The 22,767-nt window shown below is 47.3% G+C and overlaps 1 protein-coding gene across 6 annotated transcripts in view; it reads left to right on the top strand.

The window, feature by feature from the left end:
* Positions 1-1,087: 1,087 nt before the first annotated feature.
* EHBP1 (EH domain binding protein 1) overlaps positions 1,088-22,767 on the top strand; it is a 341,780-nt gene continuing 320,100 nt past the window's right edge. For 2 of the 6 annotated variants that reach the window (XM_078784234.1, XM_078784232.1), the window contains exon 1: positions 1,088-1,253. The gene's annotated coding sequence lies outside the window, so the exon portion shown is untranslated. Of the gene's footprint in view, positions 1,277-22,767 lie in introns of all 6 variants that reach the window. The other 4 variants (XM_078784231.1, XM_078784229.1, XM_078784230.1 and 1 more) reach the window with 3 other exon arrangements.

Genomic DNA, 22,767 nt, shown 5'->3' with positions numbered 1-22,767 from the left:
ACTGGATTTCTTTTTGTTTCTCTCATCATAACGCCTGGCGGTGGTTTACCTGTCAAGATGACTTGCCTTAACATCTTAGGGTCTTGAGTTTGAGCTCCTGTCGAGAACATATATCACCGGGTGGGTTGAGTCAGCCTGTCATATCCTTCCGTGAGTATGTACCAGCTTCCTGGGAAGAATGAGCCATTCGAGTATCCTGCGCCGGAGTGTTGACCCGTCAGGCAACGGAAAATATTGTCTCGGCAGCCTCAAGGTGCGAAGTGAGTGCTTCTTCTTCTTCATCATAGTGCGCACGTGCCGCATATAAAGTTGTTTTAAGTTACTCAAACTATTCTGGCAATGGAAGTCGTTAAGGAGACAGTTTCGCAACAACTTCTTGCATCGTTGTGAGTGGCTGGATGTGTTGAAGCCCCCAGGCTCCCACAATATTATCCAAATTTGACCTGGGAGAACCTCTGGAACATCGTGCAGCATCAAGGTTGCACCCCCTCCCTGGCCGACGCAGTCCTCCACCAAAAAGCAAACATCTTCCTCCCGTCCATAAAGCACACTCTCATCCAGTTACTCGTACTCTCTTGGTGAGGTCAAACCTCTCGCTGGAGTGACCTACGAGTGTGTTTTTAAACACGAGAGAAGCTGTCACGCTCTAAAACTAAATAAAGACAACGATGACGTCACAGCGCCCGGGTGCGACGAAGTTTACGGTCCGTAGGGGGCGAGGCCACGGAAGTTCGCAGAGAGTAGTAAAACGTGGAAGGGATTTCCGGTCAAGGAACTGCACATTTGTGGCAAGAAAACAAGCAGGAAAATGATGAAAATGCCCCGATAGGTTCGCTATTAACGATCTCCCTTTGTAAAAGAGAATAAAAATAATTACTCCCATGAAAAGATTAACAAAACTTATCTCTTTGGATATTAAACTTAAAGGGTACATGATTTCAAGTTCGAACGACCATTAATTGTAAGTCAATGGGGAATCCTGGAGAGACCCGGGATCCTGCAGCGCAGGCACGACGGGCCAAACGGCCTCCTGCGCCGACTTCCCACAGCGTATCCCAACGTGTACCTCAGAGACGTAGTTCAGATCCATAGGTGGTGAATCCCACGGCGGGTGTTCCTGACAGCCCGGCACGCCAGGATAGCGGCCTGGGTGGAGAGCGGCCCTCCAGGGTTGGAATAGAGGATTTACGAAGAGCGGGAGGACGAGAGGGGGTTTCCCGCCACGCGAGGTGCTTCGGTGCTCCGAGACCACGGTGAGAGCGCACCGCACGCTGTGGTAATCACCTCAACACACACAACCAAACAACAACGTTTCACTTCACATATCGATGAATAAACCTCACGACGTCGATATCGTTTTCATATTTACACGTTGGACGTCACACCTTGAGAGGGTCTCGTTCCGCCTTCGGATGCCCGACGTCGGTGACCGGGCACGGTGACCGTTGCTCCCGTGGTGACGCGGACGTCGGTTGTGTGTGAAACAAACGGTGTGCAAATCCCGCATCGTTGTTGTGAGGAAAAGTTTCCCTCACGATTTCTAAATTGTATAAAAATAATATCCAATGTTGTGAGAAAAGTCCCATATTCGTGATGTCATGGCGGGATCGACGGGACGACGTGTTCTCAGGGAGCAGCCCTTTGGCTTTGTCGACATCTGTTAGTAATAAATTCCTCTCAGCGTTGTGTTCTGTGGCGATGACTCCATTGAAGGCCAACTGGAAATCACGATAAATACCTGAGCCCTGAGGTATCGAGTATCGATGGTGTTTCGTGTTATTTACGTTTAATGTACGGTAGGTACTTCATTTCGGACTGAAATATGTTTTTGGTAATATCCCATTTAACAATGGCGTGTCTTGTTTGGTCTTTTAGGATATATTAGAACCGAGATCGTCATCCTCTGATCTCCTGTTCAAATCGAAACTAGTGAGTTGGTTAGTTCATTATCCTCACAGTTAGTATACCGGGTACCTCCTCTAAGCAGAGCAGTGGCCTACTGGTGAGGAGGGTGCAGGAGTGGCCTACTGGTGAGGAGGGTGCAGGAGTGGCCTACTGGTGAGGAGCGTGCAGGAGTGGCCTACTGGTGAGGAGCGTGCAGGAGTGGCCTACTGGTGAGGAGGGTGCAGGAGTGGCCGACTGGTGAGGAGCGTGCAGGAGTGGCCTACTGGTGAGGAGGGTGCAGGAGTGGCCTACTGGTGAGGAGCGTGCAGGAGTGGCCTACTGGTGAGGAGCGTGCAGGAGTGGCCTACTGGTGAGGAGTGTGCAGGAGTGGCCTACTGGTGAGGAGGGTGCAGGAGTGGCCGACTGGTGAGGAGGGTGCAGGAGTGGCCTACTGGTGAGGAGGGTGCAGGAGTGGCCTACTGGTGAGGAGGGTGCAGGAGTGGCCTACTGGTGAGGAGGGTGTAGGAGTGGCCTACTGGTGAGGAGTGTGCAGGAGTGGCCTACTGGTGAGGAGGGTGCAGGAGTGGCCTACTGGTGAGGATGGTGCAGGAGTGGTTTACTGGTGAGGAGGGTGCAGGAGTGGCCGACTGGTGAGGAGGGTGCAGGAGTGGCCTACTGGTGAGGAGTGTGCAGGAGTGGCCTACTGGTGAGGAGTGTGCAGGAGTGGCCTACTGGTGAGGAGGGTGCAGGAGTGGCCTACTGGTGAGGAGGGTGCAGGAGTGGCCGACTGGTGAGGAGGGTGCAGGAGTGGCCTACTGGTGAGGAGGGTGCAGGAGTGGCCTACTGGTGAGGAGGGTGCAGGAGTGGCCGACTGGTGAGGAGGGTGCAGCAGTGGCCTACTGGTGAGGAGGGTGCAGGAGTGGCCAACTGGTGAGGAGGGTGCAGGAGTGGCCTACTGGTGAGGAGGGTGCAGGAGTGGCCTACTGGTGAGGAGTGTGCAGGAGTGGCCTACTGGTGAGGAGGGTGCAGGAGTGGCCTACTGGTGAGGATGGTGCAGGAGTGGCCTACTGGTGAGGAGGATGAAGGAGTGGCCTACTGGTGAGGATGGTGCAGGAGTGGCCTACTGCTGAGGAGGATGCAAGAGTGGCCTACTGGTGAGGAGGTTTCAGGAGTGGCCTACTGGTGAGGAGGGTGCAGGAGTGGCCTACTGGTGAGGAGGGTGCAGGAGTGGTCTACTGGTGAGGAGGGTGTAGTAGTGGCCTACTGGTGAGGAGGGTGCAGGAGTGGCCTACTGGTGAGGAGAATGAAGGAGTGGCCTACTGGTGAGGATGGTGCAGGAGTGGCCTACTGATGAGGAGGATGAAGGAGTGGCCTACTGGTGAGGATGGTGCAGGAGTGGCCTACTGCTGAGGAGGATGCAAGAGTGGCCTACTGGTGAGGAGATTGCAGGAGTGGCCTACTGGTGAGGAGGTTGCAGGAGTGGCCTACTGGTGACGGGGGTGCAGGAGTGGCCTACTGGTGAGGATGGTGCAGGAGTGGCCTACTGGTGAGGAGGGTGCAGGAGTGGTCTACTGGTGAGGAGGATTCAGGAGTGGCCTACTGCTGAGGAGGATGCAGGAGTGGCCTACTGGTGAGGATGGTGCAGGAGTGGCCTACTGGTGAGGATGGTGCAGGAGTGGCCTACTGGTGAGGATGGTGCAGGAGTGGCCTACTGGTGAGGATGGTGCAGGAGTGGTCTACTGGTGAGGAGGGTGCAGGAGTGGCCTACTGCTGAGGAGGATGCAGGAGTGGTCTACTGGTGAGGATGGTGCAGGAGTGGTCTACTGGTGAGGAGGGTGCAGGAGTGGTCTACTGATGAGGAGGATGCAGGAGTGGCCTTTTGGTGAGGAGGTTGCAGCAGTGGCCTACAGGTGAGGGGGGTGCAGGAGTGGCCTACTGGTGAGGATGGTGCAGGAGTGGCCTACTGGTGAGGATGGTGCAGGAATGGCCTACTGGTGAGGATGGTGCAGGAGTGGCCGACTGGTGAGGAAGATACAGGAGTGGTCTACTGGTGAGGAGGGTGCAGGAGTGGTCTATTGGTGAGGATGGTGCAGGAGTGGCCTACTGGTGAGGAAGATACAGGAGTGGTCTACTGGTGAGGAGGGTGCATGAGTGGTCTATTGGTGAGGAGGGTATCAGATTGGCCTATTGGTAAGGATGTAATAATACACATAATTTGGTGAGGAGAGTACAGTTATGGCTTAATTGATGATATCAGAATGGCTTATTGGTGAGCATGTAATAATGGACATAATTTGGTGATGAGGTGACCTTCTCGTGAAGGGGGTGCAGGTGTGGCCTATTGATGATGGCATTGGACTGGAATCACAGAAGCAGTATTAGGGATTTCAATTCTAATCTTGAGCAAGTACAGGTAGTTAATACGTCCCCCACTGAAGGAGGTTACGTATTCGCTCTTGTTTGTCTGTTTATGTCTGAGCACGATATCTCAAAAAGTTGTGGACGGATTCAGACAAAACTTGGTGGACAGGTTGGTTATGTGACAAGGACGAACTGATTTGGTTTTGGTTTTAGGTCCGGATGCAGATCCGAGCTATCAGTGGGAACCAAAAGGTAAACTGTTCAAGGTGGCGGAGGTATGCTATTTACGGTTACGGTGTAGGTTTCATAATCACTCATCCACAACGTTTTGAGATATCATGCTACATATCGGTTTTAGCCCTTTCTTTACCTCAATGGTAAAGAATCATTGAAAAAATTCTCTGATTCGGATCCGGATTCAAATCTTCACCAAAACTTCATCAATTCTTCCTTTGTCACACAGACAGCCTGTCCACCGAGTTTCGTCCAAATTCGTCCATAACTCTTTGGGATATCCTGCTCACAAACAGACAGACAGAGGTGAAGACATAACTATGCCCACCTTCGATGGCGGAGGTAAAAAAAAAAAAAAAAGCCTGGAACCTGAGCCTTTTATTTCCTTTCTGCACAGGTGTCAATTTGTGGACTAGGCTTACTCAAGGAACGTCGGAGCACGTTCTCGACATCGATCAGTCTTTTCCTGGCTTTAGTTTTGATCACTACAAGGATTGAGAATGCGAATTCACATCGGTAGTCATTGGAACATCATCCGGACCTGAGTAACTACTTAGTGCAGACTCGCGAACCCCTTGGGGGTCTTGACCCACCGTTTGAGAACCACTGACCATCAGGATACTGGCAGGGTGGAGTAACTGGATGAAGGCCTCAAGTATGCTTTGGGATAGATGCCAGTGAGACTGAAGGGAATGGTGTACAGAACGGTAGTGAGGCTGACTGTTTTATGGTGCGGAGACACGGCCGATGACAAGATCTTTGGAAGAAAGTTTAGGGACTTTCTGTGACTGAGATGAAGATGTTGAGATGGTTGTGTGGTGTAACGCAAGAATGTGAGGAACAAATGATTCACAGGAACTGTGAACGTGGTAGAAGGGTCAAAGAGGGTAAAGGGAAGGAGATTGAGATGGTATGGGAGTGTGATGAGATCATGAGAATGGATGAGGAGTATGTGTTCAGAAGGATGATGAGAACGACACCACCTGGAAAGAGATGGCGTGGTAGACCGAAGAGGAGATGGAGTGATTGTGTGGAAGCGGACGTGAAGGAGAAAGGTGTGGATAAAGAATGGCTATACGACCGACACAAATAGTGGAGCACGTTCCGTGTCAGCAACCCCACTTGAAGTGGGCTAATAATGCTCCAGAAGAAGAAGACCCTTACTGTACCTATTTAAATACAGATTCCAGTTGAGTTGCAATCTGTGAAAAAACACAGAACTGCCCACTACATTTGAAATTAACTGCCACGACAAGAAATCAACCATGCTGGGTGTGGTTGAAGGAAGAAGAGGAAGAGGCAGATCTAGTACATGCTGGATGGACAGTTTGAAGGCTGCAACCGAGCTGTCTCTATCAGAGCTTCAGGAAACAGTGAAAGATAGGGATGTTTGAAAAGGTGTGATTATGAATGTCACTAGAAGTCGGACACGACTTGTAGAATATATATATATATATATATTGTTACAGGAGGCAAAGAGGCAAAGGAAGGATGTTGCGGTGGTATGGCTGAATTTGGAGAATGCATATGGGTCAGTGCCGCATGCCTTGATCAGGTATGCCATGGATTTATTTTGGGTGCCACGGAGATTTAGGGATTTTTTGATGGCATATTATGATCAGTTTTGGATGTGGTTTGCGACACAGTCCTATGTAACAGTGTGGCAGAAGTTGGATGTGGCCATCCCGATGGGATGTACCATCTCCCCTATTTTGTTTGTGCTGGTTATGGAGTTGTTGATACACTGCATGGCCAAAAGTACGTGGACACCCGAACATCACACCCCTATGTGGTCGTCGAACATCTCATTCCAGAATCATGCTCAGAAATATGGAGTTGGTCCCCCCCCCTTTGCTGCTGTAACAGCCTCCACTCTTCTGGGAAGGCTTTCCACTAGATGTTGGAACATTGATGAGATTTGCTTCCATTCAGCCACAAGAGCTTTAGTGAGGTCGGGCACTGATGTTGGGTGATTTGGCCTGGCTCGCAGTCGGCGTTCCAATTCATCCCAAAGGCATTCGATGGGGTTGAGGTCAGGGCTCTGTGCAGGCCAGTCAAGTTCTTCCACACCAATCTCGACAAACCATTTTTGTATGGACTTCGCTTTGTGCACGGGGGCATTGTCATGCTGAAACAGGAAAGGGCCTTCCCCAAACTGTTCCTAGACGTTTCCACTTCACAATAACAGCACTTACAGTTGACCGGGGCAACTCTAGCAAGGCAGAAATTTGACGAACTGACTTGTTGGAAAGGTGGCATCCGATGATGGTGCCACGTTGAAAGTCACTGAGCTCTTCAATATGGCCCATTCTACTACCAATGTTTGTCTATGGAGATTGCATGGCTGTGTGCTTGATTATATATACCTGTCAGCAATGGGTGTGGCTGAAACAGCCGAATCCACTAATTAGAAAGGGTGTACGCATACTTTTGGCCATGTAGTGTACGTGCGGTGAGTGAACATGGGAAAGAAGTGGAGTTAGCCCCTGGTCAGAGTTTGCCAGCGATGTTTGCATTCATGGATGACCTGACAGTTGTCCAACAGTCCGCTGATGCAGCAGTAGGGGTACTGGCACGACTGGAAAGGTTGATGCGGTGGGCAAGAATGGGCTTTAAAGCAAGAAAGTCGAGGAGTGTGGTGGTGAGACGAGGAGTGGTGGATAACATGCACAGGTTTGAGCTGGGAGGGGAGGTGGTTCTATCATTGACAGAGGCCCCTGTGAAGAGTTTGGGAAGATGGTTTACAGTGGAGTTGAATGATGTGGGAAGGGTGGAGGAGGTGAGGAACAAGCTTTTGAGAGGTTTGAAGAGGATTGATGGATGTGGTTTGCCAGGTAAGTTGAAGGTATGGTGTTTGAAGTTTGGATTGATGCCACGAGTATTGTGGCCATTGATGATGTATGATATTGCGATTGGGGATGTAGAGAGGATGGAGGTTGTGGTGAGCGGGTTTGTGAGGAGGTGGTTGGGAGTGCCACGCTGTTTGATGAACATTGCCTTTTATGGTCAGGGTGGAAAACTCAGGTTTCCCTTGACATCATTAACCGAGGAGTTTAAGGTGGTGAGGGTGTGGGAGTTCATGATGTTGCGGGATTCGGGTGATTCAGTGGTAAAGAATGCTCTCCCAGAGAAGAAGGGAAGTCAGAAGTGGAAGAATGCAAGAGCAGAGGTGGATGAGATGGAGGAGCGGTTGCAACAGGAGGAGGTCGTGAGAATGGTACAGCACGGGAAGCATGGTTTGGGGTGGATGAAGCATGGGCGATGGGGAAAGGCATACTGTGAAAGAGAGGAGGAAGATGGTTGAGAGGGAGGTGAGAAGAAAGGAGGAGGAGGGGAGATATGTGAAAGCAGTCGGACAGGCACAGCAATGTGCTTGGACACGGTGGGTAGGTGTGCAGGTGAGGACATTGAAGTGGCAAGAGATTTGGAGGATGCCAATATTGTTGAGTTTCCTGTTGCGGGCAATGTATGATGTGCTTCCATCACCAGTAATCTTGAGATTGTGGGGGTTGTTGCAGGAGGAGAGATGTTCTTTGTGTGGAGGTTTGGGAACGGTGCAGCATGCACTGAGTGCATGCTCAGTAGCATTGGCAGCAGGAAGATACAATTGGTGGCATGATAAGGTGCTGGTGGTGGTAGTGCAGATGGTGCAACAAGAGGTGCTGAGATCAAGAGAGAAGAGTGGAGAAGGAGACCGATTGGGGAGAGGTGTTGTTTGTCAAAGAGGGCCAAGTGGTAAAAGGTGGAAAGAGGAGGAGGTGGAAAGTAAGGGAGTTGTCAGATGCTTGTTATTGGCAGGTGGTGGCAGACCTAAAGCCACAATTGGTATTCCCAGAGGAGATCTGTGTGACAAGGTTGCGGCCTGACATTGTCATCTGGTCAGGTTCAACAAGACAGGTCATCTTAGGGGAATTGTCTGTACCTTGGGAAGAGAACATGGAGGAGGTGCACCAGAGGAAGAGAGGAAAGTACAGTGAGCTGGAGGCAGAGTGTCTGGAGAAGGGTTGGCGAGTTTCTTGTCAGCCATTTGAGGTGGGGTGTACAGGGTATATTGGCAATTCCTTTTCTGCATTTCTTGCTCGGCTTGGAGTGTGTGAGACAGAAAGGAGGATGTATGACAGAGTGGCCCAGGTTGCCTTGAAAGGCTCACTTTGGATATGGAGGAAGTTTATGGAGGCACGTCGAACGGTGTAGGTTGAGGTTTTTTTTTTGGTTTTTTTTTGTATACACGATCGAGGCTCGTGAAAGAGCTAACATTAATCACACAAAAAATCGAACAGACACAAAAAACATATAATAAGGGGAGCGGTAGACAAGATGGGGAGAAATGGGGAAGCACACAAACACAATATTTGATAGCAGGGACATCGGGAGATCGTGGGAGGGAGGGGGCTTGGGGGAAGGAGGGGTGGGAAGGGGGCGGTGGGAGAGGTATAAAACATATGGACACTGCCAGGACTTCCAGGAAAGAAGTTGGAATTTCAAACAAGGTGGATCTGGGGTGAATTAGCGGGGGTAGAAAAGATCAAGGTTTTGGATGGGGGAAGATAAGAGATGGTGGTAAACAGCTGTTTTAAAGACCTGGAGGGAGGAGTGGGATTGAAGGGAGTGAGGGAGTTTGTTCCAGAGGCGGGAGAAAAGAGGAATGAAAGAGTGAAGGTGAGCAGAGAGCCGAGATTTCGGCAGTTTAACCATCAGAGGGTTGCTGGCAGATCTTGTGCGACCTGTAGGAATATTTGGGGGACAGAGCACAGAGAGAGCTGGGGGTGCAAGGCCGGAGAGGAGTCGGTAGAAGACAGAAAGACCACCTACCTGCCTGCGGTGAGTGAGTGAAAGGCCCTCAGAGATAGCTTCATCGCGGGAGATTCCAATAATTCTGAAAGCTTTGGTTTCAACAGCGTGAAGCCGAGCTAGGTGTGAGGCAGGAGCACCGGCCCATAGGGGAGAACAGTATTCCATTGAGCTGCGGATGAAAGCCTTGTATGTGGTGAGGAGCTCAGGTGTGCCGAGGAAGGACTTCGCACGACGGAGGATGCCCAGTCGGCGACTGGCTTTGGAGGCCAGCTTGGAAATGTGGTTTTCCCAAGAAAGATCATGGCAGATAGTGAGACCCAAAATCTTGAGCGACAGAACTTCTTGCAGAGGATTGTTGAGAAAGTAGATGGGAGGGTTGTCCAGTCGATCTTTTCGGAGAGACATAGTAAGAGTGTGAGATTTGTCAGGATTGAAAGACATGTTCCACTTGTTTGACCAGTCTGTGATTTTGTCCAGGTCTTCAGAGAGTGAGGAGGCAGCAGACTGCCGATCTGAGGGAAGAGGAATGGAGCGGCAGAGAGTGGAGTCATGAGCAAAGAGATAGAGAGGATTTTCGAGAGAGTCAGAGAGATCATTGATGAAGACCAGAAAAAGCACGGGGCCCAGAACACTGCCTTGGGGAACTCCAGCCTGAACAGGAAGAGGAGATGAGAGAAACCCGTTCAGGGCCACACGTTGACGACGACTAGAGAGGAAGTCCGCCAGCCATGCGTGGAGATTTCCATGGATACCAAAGGAGGAGAGTTTGGTGAGCAGAGCGGGGTGCCAGACCGTGTCGAAGGCACGTGATATGTCGAGGGAGACAGCTCTAATTTCCTGTTTGGCATTGAGGACCTCCATCCATTGTTGAGACAGCAGAAGCAGCATGTCCAGAGTAGAGTGACCTGGTCTGAAACCAAATTGATGATCAGAGATCAAGCCATTGGAGAAGAGGAAAGATTTCATATCCGAAGCAATGATGGATTCCATGACTTTGCTGATAATTGGGAGAAGGCTGATTGGTCTGTAGTTGCTAGGATCTGTTTTTGCACCTTTTTTGTGCAAAGCGGTGATGTTGGCTGATTTGCAAGCAGATGGCAGTTGACCTTGAGCAAAAGAGAGGGTGAAGAGAACAGAGAGAGGGTGAGATAGAGCAGCAGAGCAGGATTTTAGGACCCGTGGGCTGATGCCGTCGGGTCCAGTTGCAGAATCAGAGTCGAGGGTTGACAGAAACTTTTCCACCTTGTCAGGAGGAAAGGACACGGAGTCCAGGAGCAGCAGGGTACGACTGGGTATGGTGGGTACAGAGAGGGATGGGTTTGGGACACAAGATTTAGAGGCAAACACAGAGTTGAGGCATTCAGCTTTTTCACGTGCGGAGTCAGCTGTGTAGCCGTTTGAGGTAAGGGAGGGGATGGAGGGGGAACAAACACCAGAAACGGATTTGACCAGACGCCACCAGGATTTGGAAGAGGGAGACAGATAAGAGAGTTCGGTCTTGAGAACGGAGAGATATTGTTTCCTGGCTCTCCTGAGGGTGGACACACACTTGTTTCGGGCTTTGTGAAAGGAAATGAGATTTCCTTCCGTTGGATTTGCTTTCCAGGAGACGAAGGCAAGTTGTTTCTGGGCAACAGCCTCACCACAAGATTCCGTGTACCATGGACGGGAGGAAGGGTATGACAACTGAAGACGAGATGGGATAAATCTGTGCATGAGAGAGAGCAATTTACTTTGGAAGAATTCCCAGGATGAGTTGATGTCAGAGGTGGTAGAGATGGGAGACCAGTCCAGATGATTGATGGCTGCTTGAAGACCGTGCCAGTTGGCCTGAGTGAAATGCCAGACTCGTCGACGCTGAGCAGGCTCCCTGAGGATGGTCAGAGAGATGTCCACTTTAACAAGTACATGATCAGATGATCCGATCGGAGCAGAAGAAGAGCAGCAGACATTTTCAGGGAAGTTAGTCATAACCAAGTCCAGAAGAGAAGATGTTCCGTTGACTGAGATCCGGGTCGGGAAATTGACAGATTGTGTCAGTCCCAGTGAGTTGCAGAAGTCCTTTGCTGAGGAGCCATGGCTGGTGAGAGAGGTACCCACACCCAGCCAACTGGCATGATGACAGTTGAAATCACCACATATGAGGAAGAGAGAGTTGGGATGAGTAGATAGAAGTTGGTCCATATCATCAGACAGCGAGATGTAGATGGAGTCATCACTGTTTGGTGGACGGTACAACACACATATGAACAAGAGGTGGGAGCGAAGGGGAAGCCATAGCCAGAGGTATTCCTGGGGGTGAGGTGGAGAGAGTGCAGTGCAGGGCGAGTGAGGAAGAGAGTTTTTGATAAAGATAGCAACCCCGCCTCCAGGACGAGGCTCTGGTCTATCATACCGGAGGAGGGAGTAGCCCGGGAGAGATACTATGGAATCAGAGACATCATAAAGGAGGAAAGTTTCTGTTAAGCAGATCACGTCTGGTTTGACAGAAGCAACCTGTATGGAGAGATCAGTTAAGTTTGAACGAAGGCCCCGGATGTTTGAGGTCCATACCGTTAATGAAGAGGAAGGGGGAGCATCGGATACAGAACAGGGGGGAGGAGGGGGTAAGATGTGGAAGAGGTGGAAGAGGTAGGGAGAGCTGTTGAAGGTGTGTCAGAGATTTCAGAATAGCTCGGAGAAAGGGAAGGATGGGGCGGACAAAAGGTTTGATGGTGATTGGGTGAGCCACAATGAGGTGTTATTTGAGGAGGGGGAAGAGCGAGGCAGAAGGTTGGGGGAGATGGAGGTGAGAGTTTGAAGGGGGAAGAAGCGGGGAGGACGCTTTGAGGAGGGGGAGTGAGAGGGGGGAAATTGAGAAGCAATGAGGGTGGGGAGATTTGAAGGGGAGGGGTGAGGGGGGAGTTTGGGAGGGAAGGGACAAGGGGAGGGATTTGAAAGGGATGGGATATGGGGGAGATTTGGAGGGGAGGGGTGAGGCAGGAGTCTAGGAGGGGAGGGGCGAGGGGGCGTCTTGGCGGGGAGGGGTGAGGGGGTAGTTTAGGAGGGAGGGGGCAAGGGGGGAGATTTGAAAGGGATGGGTGATGGGGAAGATTTGGAGGGGAGGGGTGATGGGGAAGATTTGGAGGGGAGGGGTTATGGGGAAGATTTGGAGGGGAGGGGTGAGATTGGATTTTTGAAAGTGTACGATTTATGGGAAACGAACATTTATTGCAAAATGAGTTTCTTGTGACCTTCGAGTTAAAAATACGTTTAAGGACGCTGGATGGAGGATGGAGTGCAGGAGAGTTTAGGGAATGTAGAAAAAAGGCACTATAGGAGATGGATATTTTTTTTGGGATGAATTGATTTGGTGAGCAAGTCGAAAGCAGCCTTTTAAAGAAGAAGAAGAAAAAGGTGTTATAAAATATGACGGAATACATAACTTGAGGGGAAAGTGTAAACATTGAAGGTTAATGAGTGAAAACTATCTGGGGAAATGGGGGAGAAACACGTGGTCGAAGAACGAACGAACGAATAAGAATGAATAAACGAATGAGAACAGAGAAGGAAAAGTTATTATTTTTTATTTTTTATTTTTATTTTTTGAGTTGAGATTTACACAAGGAAGTAGGCTATGGGTGAAAAGCCTGGGAATACAGAGAACGAAAGTTATTGGATCACAAACGACGGACCGCTGAGAGAAAAACAAAGCCTCAAGGTTGTACAGTGCACACTGTACAAGGCCTCAAGACACGACACGAATTAACACGATTTTCAATACAGGTATGAAAGATTTGCACCGAAAAATCTTCGTCGGGACACAATATACGTACAACACCATAAATAAATACAGTTTTTATGAAAATACAAATGGGAACAATCACTTAACTTCGATTTCAAATTGTTCGCGACGCGGCAAAGGCCTTGCTCGCGACACGGCAAACAGACGATCAATTTATGAAAGATAAACACGGAGAAACAACCAAAGTTGCACACAATAACTTCACACACCGAAAGATAAATACAGTTTTGACAAAATACAATTGTGAACAGACTTAACTTCGAAAAACGTGGAGACCGTGTGGAGCTTCGAAAATCCCTCCCACCGTCTCCGAGATCTCGCGAGATTGCCATTTGAGGACTCGCTCGCTTTGAGGCTTTTAACTGTACCTCGCAGTATAACGTACGCGCCAGAGGGGAAGAAGAAAAGGCGTTGGTGATACGAGTACACGGCTGCCGCCAGATGCGCCGGTGGCGAATAGCGCCTACTTCAGCCACGCGAGTAGACGCGGATAAACCGGCGAGTGATTAACCGCCAGCCGCGTCGAAGTCCACTCCCTACCAAATCGCCTCGTAATAACCCTGTGCGTCCAGACGACACGCGGAGAGCTCCTGCCTTCTCCTCTTACCTTCTGCACGGGACGAGCCGGAGACCTGAGGGAGCTGCACGAGAGCCATCCCTGGACGCGTGGACCATCATCCTGCAGCTGCAAGCCCCGTGTGAGTGTGTGTGTGTGAGACGGGCCCGTTTGTCCTGGGTATTAAGTAAGACTGTCTAAGGCGGCACTGTGTCCCCTTTTTCTTGAACGATTGTATAGTGTAAATAAACCTTGTTCTTCCTTTTTCCAATTCGATCGCCTTTGTGATTTCGCCATTGACTAAGCGTGGCACGAATAAGACTGCTAGAACCGGGTTCACCATCTAAACGGCACGGATCGCGTGTACGCACCGCTCGGCGTCTCAACATGCGTGGTTCGTGCGGGGCTTATTTCCTCGTTTCAGGGCAGCGCGAGTAATTAGGTAATAGCGAATTTTATCCCTAATACGCTATTTCGCGCTGTCCGGGAGGGACGTCATAGGTCCCGGGTCCCGCCAGGCCAGTCAAAGACAAGGGGACTAATCCCCCCTTGGTAAGGGGAGAAGGCCGGCGGCAGATCCGCAACAATATACAGTGAAACCTTGACTTACGAGTTTAATTCGTTCTGTGACCGAGCTCGTAACTCAATTTGCTCGTTTCTCAAATTAAATTTCCCCATTAAAATGCATTGAAATGCTATTAATCCGTTCCAGCCCCCAAAAAACCACACCAATTTTTTTTGTTACGTGTTTTTAAATAAGAAAAATGTACTTTATAAATAACAAATAATGTATAAACAAGCACGACCTCGTATATACTGTACATAATAAGCGGCGTTACGCACGCTGCTTGTAAACAAGGAGGAAGCGGACAACGTGGTAATTTGTAAGAGTCTTTATTCAAGAGCTCACTGTAACACTGGCGCACTCCGGGCTGCGCGCCCGGTGTATATCCTGAGGCCACGCCTACCCCTCGGCGTGACCGCCGCCCACTCGGTGCGCGGAATGATGTCACCACGCCAGTGAGCTTCCGTGTCCGCCACAATGTAAAGAAATAAACTGGTTTTATTAAGTGTATTTACCTTGAAGATCAGACGAAGATGCTGGCGGAGGTGGAGGAGATGACTTTTGCCTTTTTCGCCACACTTTCCTCGCTTTCACTTGCAGGGCGTTTCAATAAAAACCTGTCCAACGAGGTTTGTTTCTTCCTCCCTTTCAAAATGTTTCGATCGTACTGCTACGATCGTACTGCCTTGCCAAGTCGACAACACGCACACCTCGTTCATGTTTTTCGACGATTGCGTGTTTTATATCCAAGCACATCATCCTCTTCTTCTTCTCAGTACTGCCCTTGGCACTCAATTTCTTAGGACCCATGGTTAAAACTAAGAAATTTTCCAAAATAACCAAAATGCGAAAACAAAGCAGCAGCTATATACGGCAGATGCTTGCACGGCAAGATAACCACGTGACCTGAACCCACCTGGTGGCGGGTGGCGTAAGCTCCAAAATAACCAAAATGCGAAAACAAAGCAGCAGCGATATACGGCAGAGATGCTTGCACGGCAAGATAACCACGTGACCGGAACCCACCTGGTGGCGGGTGGCGTAAGCTCCAAAATAACCAAAATGCGAAAACAAAGCAGCAGCGATATACGGCAGAGATGCTTGCACGGCAAGATAACCACGTGACCGGAACCCACCTGGTGGCGGGTGGCGTAAGCTCGTAACTCAGATCTCGGCTCGCATCTCAAAGCAATAAACCGCCCGAGCGACGGCTCGTATCTCGGAAAACTCGTAAGTTGGTGCACTCGTAAGTCAAGGTTTCACTGTATGTATATTGTATTTGCATATGTGTCAACATGTAACATGTTTTAAATTTATTAAAAGCAAAAAAGAGGAAGTGGAACGACAAGCAAGCTTGAAGATTTGCAACTAATGCACATGGGAACACCTGCACAAGATGGCACGAGCATTTAGTGGTTTATTATTTCAATTCATTTAATGGCCATTATTTGCATGCCCGTGTAATGAAGCAAACGGAAAGTTGTTGCTGCCTTGCTTGTGTTTCCTGCACAGACGTTGCCTAGGTTGTTTTGTAAAGGAGGAGCAGTTTTCGACTTTCTTTGGTGACTTGCTATTTGAAAACAACCCCGTCCCCTATCCCGCCCAGACCACAAATATATGCACATATTATATCACGTGGCTCAGTTCAGTTTTTTTCCTGCGTCCAAACCGTTTGCTCAATTTTTCTCCAATTCGTGTACTCCAACTCGTCTTTTGGGTCCTTCAAGGTGGAAGAAGCTTGTCTTGAAGATATTTTCAACTTTTGCTCACATTGTTTGTTTGGTTATCTCCTCCCACCATCCAATAAATCAACGAAAACAGCACTCGGTAGAGAGCACATACAGTGCATTCAGAAAGTATTCAGACCCCTTCACTTTTTTCACATTTTGTTATGTTGCAGCCTTATGCTGAAATCGTTTAAATTCATTTTTCCCTCATCAATCTACACTCAATACCCCATAATAACAAAGAGAAAACAGGATTTTAGAAAGTTTTGCAAATTTATTAAAAAGAAAAAACTGAAATATCACATTGACATAAGTATTCATACCCTTTGCTATGACACTTGAAATTTAGCTCAGGTGCCTCCCATTTCTCTTGATCATTTTTGAGATGTTTCTACACCTTGTTGGAGTCCACCTGTGGTAAATTCAATTGATTGGACATGATTTGGAAAGGCACACACCTGTCTATATCAGGTCTCACAGCTGATAATGCATATCAGATCAAAAACCAAGCCATGAGGTTGAAGGAACTGCCTGCAGAGCTCAGAGACAGGATTGTGTCGAGGCACAGATCTGGGGAAGCCGACAAAAAAAAATCTCTGCTGCATTGAAGGTTCCCAAGAGCACAGAGGCCTCCATAATTCTTAAATGGAAGAAGTTTGGAACAACCAGGACTCTTCCTAGAGCTGGCCGCCCGGCCAAACTGAGCAATCGGGGGAGAAGGGCCTTGGTAATAGAGGTGACCAAGAACCCGATGGTCACGCTGGCTGAGCTCCAGAGATCCTGTGTGGAGATGGGAGAAACTTCCAGAAGGACAACCATCACTGCAACACTCCACCGATCTGGGCTTTATGGCAGAGTGGCCAGACTGAAGCCAAACAGTTCAATCTTGGTTTTTATCAGACCACAGAATCTTGTTTCTCACAGTCTGAGAGTCCTTTAGGTGCTTTTTTGCAAACTCCAAGCGGGCTTTCATGTGTCTTTCGCTGAGGAGAGGCTTCCGTCTGGCCACTCTGCCAAATCCGTTCATAACTTTTTGAGATATCCTTCCTGCCTTATGTCAGAGTCGGTTTTAGCCTTATCACTCAATGGTGAGGAATCACTTAAAAAATTATACTAGCCGGATCCGGATCTCGATCTTCACCAAATTTGAACCAATTCTTCCTTGTTACACACACAACCTAAGTTTTGTCCAAATCCGTCCACAACCTCAGATATGAATAATTCTCATATCTGAATCCATATTCAGATCTTCACCAAAATCGAATCGTCCTTGTCAGACACCCAACCGGTCCACCAAGGTTTGTCCAAATTCGTCCATAACTTTTTGAGATATCCTGTTATATATCGTTTTTGGCCCTATCTCCCAATGGTGAAGAATCACTTAAAAATTAAATAATTATCGTATCCGAATCCATATTCCGATCTTCACCAGAATCAAATTGCTTCTTCCTTGTCACACACTCTACATCTCTGCCAAATTTCGTCTCAATCCGTCCACAACTCTTTGAGATATCTTGTTCACAGACAGACAAACACAGACAGGGGTGAAAACATAACCTCCAGCCACCTTCGGTGGCGGAGGTAATGAGTAAACCGTTATCATCTATACATGAACTCTTTCCTGCACTTTGATACATGTATGACAAAGTCTACATGACTGTCCCTATTTATCAAGCTGATAATCTTAAAAACTCGTTTACGGTACACAAAATGCCGGGTTGCTGCCATTCTCTTTCCCTGAGGTTTTTACTGAGTATTGGCGAGTAGTGCTTCAGAGAGATAATGAGTGCCTGGTTTGCATCAGTCTCTCTCTCTATGTAGAGTGTCAGTGCCACCAAAGCAGCTTCCTGAGCAAGGGTTATGCTAGGTGGTTTGCCATTGCCTACCCAGCAGTAGTTAGGGCAGGAATTTGGAATTTGTTCATGGTATTTGGCGATAGCAAACCTATTCTTCGCAAAGGACACCGTGGGGTCTTTAACGTCCACCAACTAATGTCGACAGATGGGACGTGCGTTTTATGTCCAATCCGAGGGACAGGGACGGCACAAACAATGATGAATCCCCCTGCCCGTGTAACATCAGGATGATAGTTGATAGCTTGGTCAGGATTCAAACCCAGGATAGACTGCTTAGCGGCGAGTGTGCGTACCTCTAGGCCAGAGTGGACGACCACTATTGATTTGAGGTAACTGTTGATTCTGAACCTCTCCATGAGCCTTAGATGGAGTGCAGTATATAAATGAGAGCAAATAACTCCATAAACACTGAGCTCTTCAGAACAAGGGAAACAAGCACAATCCGTTGCTACAACAGCAGTGAATACTAAAAGATTCCAAAGAAAATAAATGGTACGAAATTTTCTGAGTTGTAAGCTAAAGCATTGTTTTTTTTTGTTTGTTTTTTTGTATACAGGATCAAGGTTCGTGAAAGAGCTAACATTTATCACACAAAAAAATCAAAACAGACACACAAAGTATATAATAAGGGGAGCTATATAATATGGGGAGCTATATAATAAGGGTAGCAGTAGACAAGATGGGGAGAGAAGGGGAAGCACACAAACACAACATTTGAGAGCAGGGACATCGTGAGATCTGTGGGAGGGAGAGGGCTTGGGGGGAGGAGGCGTGGGAAGGGGGTGGGGGTGTGAGAAGTATAAAACAAGGATAGTACAAGGACTTCCAGGAAAAAAGGTGGTATTTCAAAAAAGTGGATCTGTGGTGAAATTAGCCGGGGTAAAAAAAGATCAATGTTTTGGATGGGGGAAGATAAGAGATGGTGGTGAACGGTGAAGATGGTGAAGTTTCCTAAATTAATGGGCCATCTAAATATGTTGTCCACTTGAAGTAAGAGGCAGTGAAGAAATTAAGAAAGAAGGAAATAGAAGAAAAGCGAGGATAGGGGTGTTGGCATGGATAAGACAGAAAGAGGAAGAGGGAAAAGTGTGGCAAGAGAGGGAACATTTAGCTGGGAGAGGGCAGGATTATGTTATCTTTACATATGAATGATATAGATGACCCCATATTTCTTTAATGCCTCCACCCCCGAAGGTGGCTGGAGGCATTATGTTTTCGGGCTGTCCGTCTGTCTGTCTGTATGTCTGTCCGTACAGGCTAAACAACGTTTTTCACAGCAACGACATGTCCAATTGAGACAAAACTTTCAAGGTAGGAGCGACACCCATGTAGAATGGTTTATGATAATTGTGACGTCATAGGTCACATGGTATGGGAGCCAACTTGGATTAAACGTAAATAATAACAAAAATTCTTTCTCGTAAAACTGCTGGATGGGAATTTTTTTAAACTTGGCACATTGTCAAGTACTCCCAATGGGGAACAAAAGCATAATAATGATGACCTCATCGGTGAAGTGGTATACCAGCCATAAATATTTTAATCAAATGCCTTGTCCTAAAAAATCTGAAATTGCATGTACATTATCTATGACCCATTTGTATTGAAATATTAAATTTATGACATCATAGGTCACATGGTTTGGCAGTCATATTGGATTTAACCTAAAACCTTTAAAAAAAACCTCTCCCAAACTACCAAAGCGATCGACTTGAAACCATATGTGTGTCATAGACTTGACATGGCGATGAAAAGTTGATCATGAAAACGTCATTGGTCACATGGTGTGGTAGCCATATTGGATTGAAAGAAAATATTAAATAATTATATCTCAGAAACGGTTTACCCTATTGAAGCAAAACTTTACAAATATCATCTAACACCATTGCCGCATATACATAGTTTGAAAATTATGGCATTGTATGTCACATGGTTTGGCAGCCATATTGGAGAGAAAAACAAACCTTTTCCGATCAACACAGAACTTCACAAACGTGATCCACTACTCATATATATGCAGAGTGTTCATTTTTATGTCATATGTCACATGGTTTAGCAGCCATATTAGCTTGAAAGCTGATATTAAAAAAAAAAAACCTTCTCCAAAACCGCTTCACCGATCGATGTGAAACCTGTCATTTCTGGTAAAAATGTAATACTTGGGACAAGTAGAAGCAGCATGTCCAATGTGGAGTGACCTGGTCTGAAACCAAATTGGTGATTTGAAATGAGGTTGTTGGAGAAAAGGAAGGATTTAATATCAACTGTGATGATGGAATCCATGACCTTCCTGATGATTGGAAGTAAGCTGATAGGTCTGTAGTGAAGGGGATACATTTTTGCACATCTTACTATAATTCACCAAATGTCCGTCCGTCTGTCTGTCTGTCTGTCTGTCTGTTCGAAGGTACCGTAAAAACTGCTGAACCGATCGCAAAGATATTTTGGGTGGATAATCCTGGGATCTCCAGGAGTAAAATACGCTATTTAGTTTTCCCAATTTCAGCTTTAGTCTCCAGCATTCTCAGGTTTGGACTCCGACTCCCGCATAACATTCGCGTTCGCATAACGTTCATTGTTCTCATTGTGACGATGTTGCTTTCCCGGGTGCCTTGCGATCGGTGCAGCCATTTGTGCTGCACCCGGGAAAGCAACATGTCTCCATCGATCGCTAACAGATCGCTGTCTCCATCGATCTTGCCAAGGCCGTAACACCTATCGGCGCAAAATCCTTTTAACTGTTGATTTGGTACAGTTACACGTATCGGGAATTTGGTACACGTATCGGGAGTACATACGACATAGCGATTGTGAACACGATTATCGATCAAGATTCACGATCACGATCATCACGATCATAGTGTATCGATCACGATTTGAAACACGATGGAATAATATTTACCGATATGAACAGTGATGTGGCTTTTATTGAAATTCTAAAGATACTGTTTTAGATTTTGATGATTTGCGTGTGATATGATTCAACGGATGTTTATATGAATCGGTTAAAATAAAAAAAACCTTCAATTTCTGATATTTTGCCTTTTCATTTGGGCCTCCCAATTGAAGCCCCGCCCGTGAGGACGGGTACCGTTGCTAGTTTATGTAATGCAGCGATGCTGGCGAATTTCAGCGAAGCGGTAATGTTTGCTGATTTGCAAGATGCTGGCAGATGATCTAGCGCAAATAATAGCGTGAAAACGGCAGAGAGAGGATGTGCAAGAGCAGCAGAGCAGGTGTCGGACACGTGAGCTGGTGCCATCCAGTCCAGTAGCAGAGTCAGAGTCGAGGGTTGAAAGAACCTTCTCCATCTTCTCTGGTGAAAAAGGGGAAGGGTGGTTACCAAGAGTGGGCGGTTGGGGACACAAGATTTGGAAGCAAACATAGAATTGAGTTTTCTCACGAGCGGAGTTGGCTGTGGTGCCATTTGAAGAGATGGAAGGGATGGAAGGGGAGTATACACCAGAGACAGATTAAACAAGATGCCACCAGGTTTTAAAGGAGAGAGAAAATCCTTTAAAATTGATGTGATGAATGCAACCAATTAGTGAATTTCCAGACAGCCACTGAACTATCCGCTGAACTCTCTTTCTCCCTCATAATAAAAATGGCTGATGCTGATGATCACAATATTCTCGACATTTTATTATTATTATTGTGAAGGCATTTACTCCACCGGCTGAACTTATTGAATTCAGTGCTGAGGACTTCGTTCAGCAATGCTCATCACCAGAGTTGGGCTGCCGAGCGACTTAGCTAGCTAGTTAAGTACAAAATGTTGACGCCTTGAGGTAGAATTTCCATAGTGTGGAGAAAGGGGGAAATATGAACTAAAACCCGCTGAATAGGTTGAGTGAGATGTTAGCCACATGTCCAAGATATGAAAAACTCACGGATATTGAGTATAGCATTAAGATTGTGAAGTTGTGTGAAGGAACATACTGGTGTATTCAGAAGAGCTAGTTACTTCTTGGGCATGACATATTCGCAGGAGGTCAATCGATATAGTGAAGTGACATACTACTTGGTTTCTGTTGTGGTCTGTGGACAGTAGTTTCCCCAGACCTTTAAGTTTGGGGGGGGTGGGGGGGGGGGGGGGGAGGGAGGGGCGTCGACTGATATTCCTCCACCCACATTATTACATCATTCAAAATACTTGTATCAAGGTTGATTTAAATCTATTCAGCTGTGCCTCAGTTAGCACATTTTTACCTGGCATGACCTCTGACCTTTGTGCTATTGACCCCAAAATTTAATCAGTTCATGTTTGCATCATCATACATACCTGTACCAAGTTTGAATTTAAATCCCTTCAGCTGTTCACAAGTTCTCACATTTTTACCTGACATGACCTTTGGCCTTTGACCTCAGGACCCCCAAAATCTAATCATTTCATCTTTACATCATTATACATGCCCGTACCAAATTTGAATTGGATCACTTCAGCCATTCTCAAGTTATAGACCTATTACAGACTTTGACCTTTGACCTATGACCCCAAAATTGAATCAATTAATCTTTCCAACATTATACAAACCTGTACTAAGTTTGAATTACATCACTTCAGCCGTTCTCAAGTTATAGACCTATTACAGATTTGACCTATGACCCCAAAATCGAATCAATTAATCTTTCCAACATTATACAAACCTGTACTAAGTTTGAATTACATCACTTCAGCTGTTCTCAAGTTATAGACCTATTACAGACTTTGACCTTTGACCTCGACCCCAAGATCTAATCAGTTAATCTTTACATCATTCTACATAAGTGTGCCAAATTTGGTCAGAATCCCATCACTGGTTTACAAGTTATCGCGGTAACAGTATTTTTTTTTAACCTAACATGACCTCTGACCTTTGGCCTTTGACCTCGTGACCCCAAAATCGAATCCGTTCATCTTTACCTCATTATACAAAGCTGCACCAAGTTTGACTAAGATCCCTTTAGCCGTTCTCAAGTTATCGCGGTAACGCAATCCTATCACGGACGGATGGACAGACGGA

This window comes from Myxine glutinosa, chromosome 9, assembly GCF_964187855.1.
Source record: "Myxine glutinosa chromosome 9, kmMyxGlut1.1, whole genome shotgun sequence".
In the NCBI taxonomy this organism is placed as follows: Eukaryota; Metazoa; Chordata; class Myxini; order Myxiniformes; family Myxinidae; genus Myxine; species Myxine glutinosa.
This window is presented reverse-complemented; position numbering and strand designations above follow the sequence as displayed.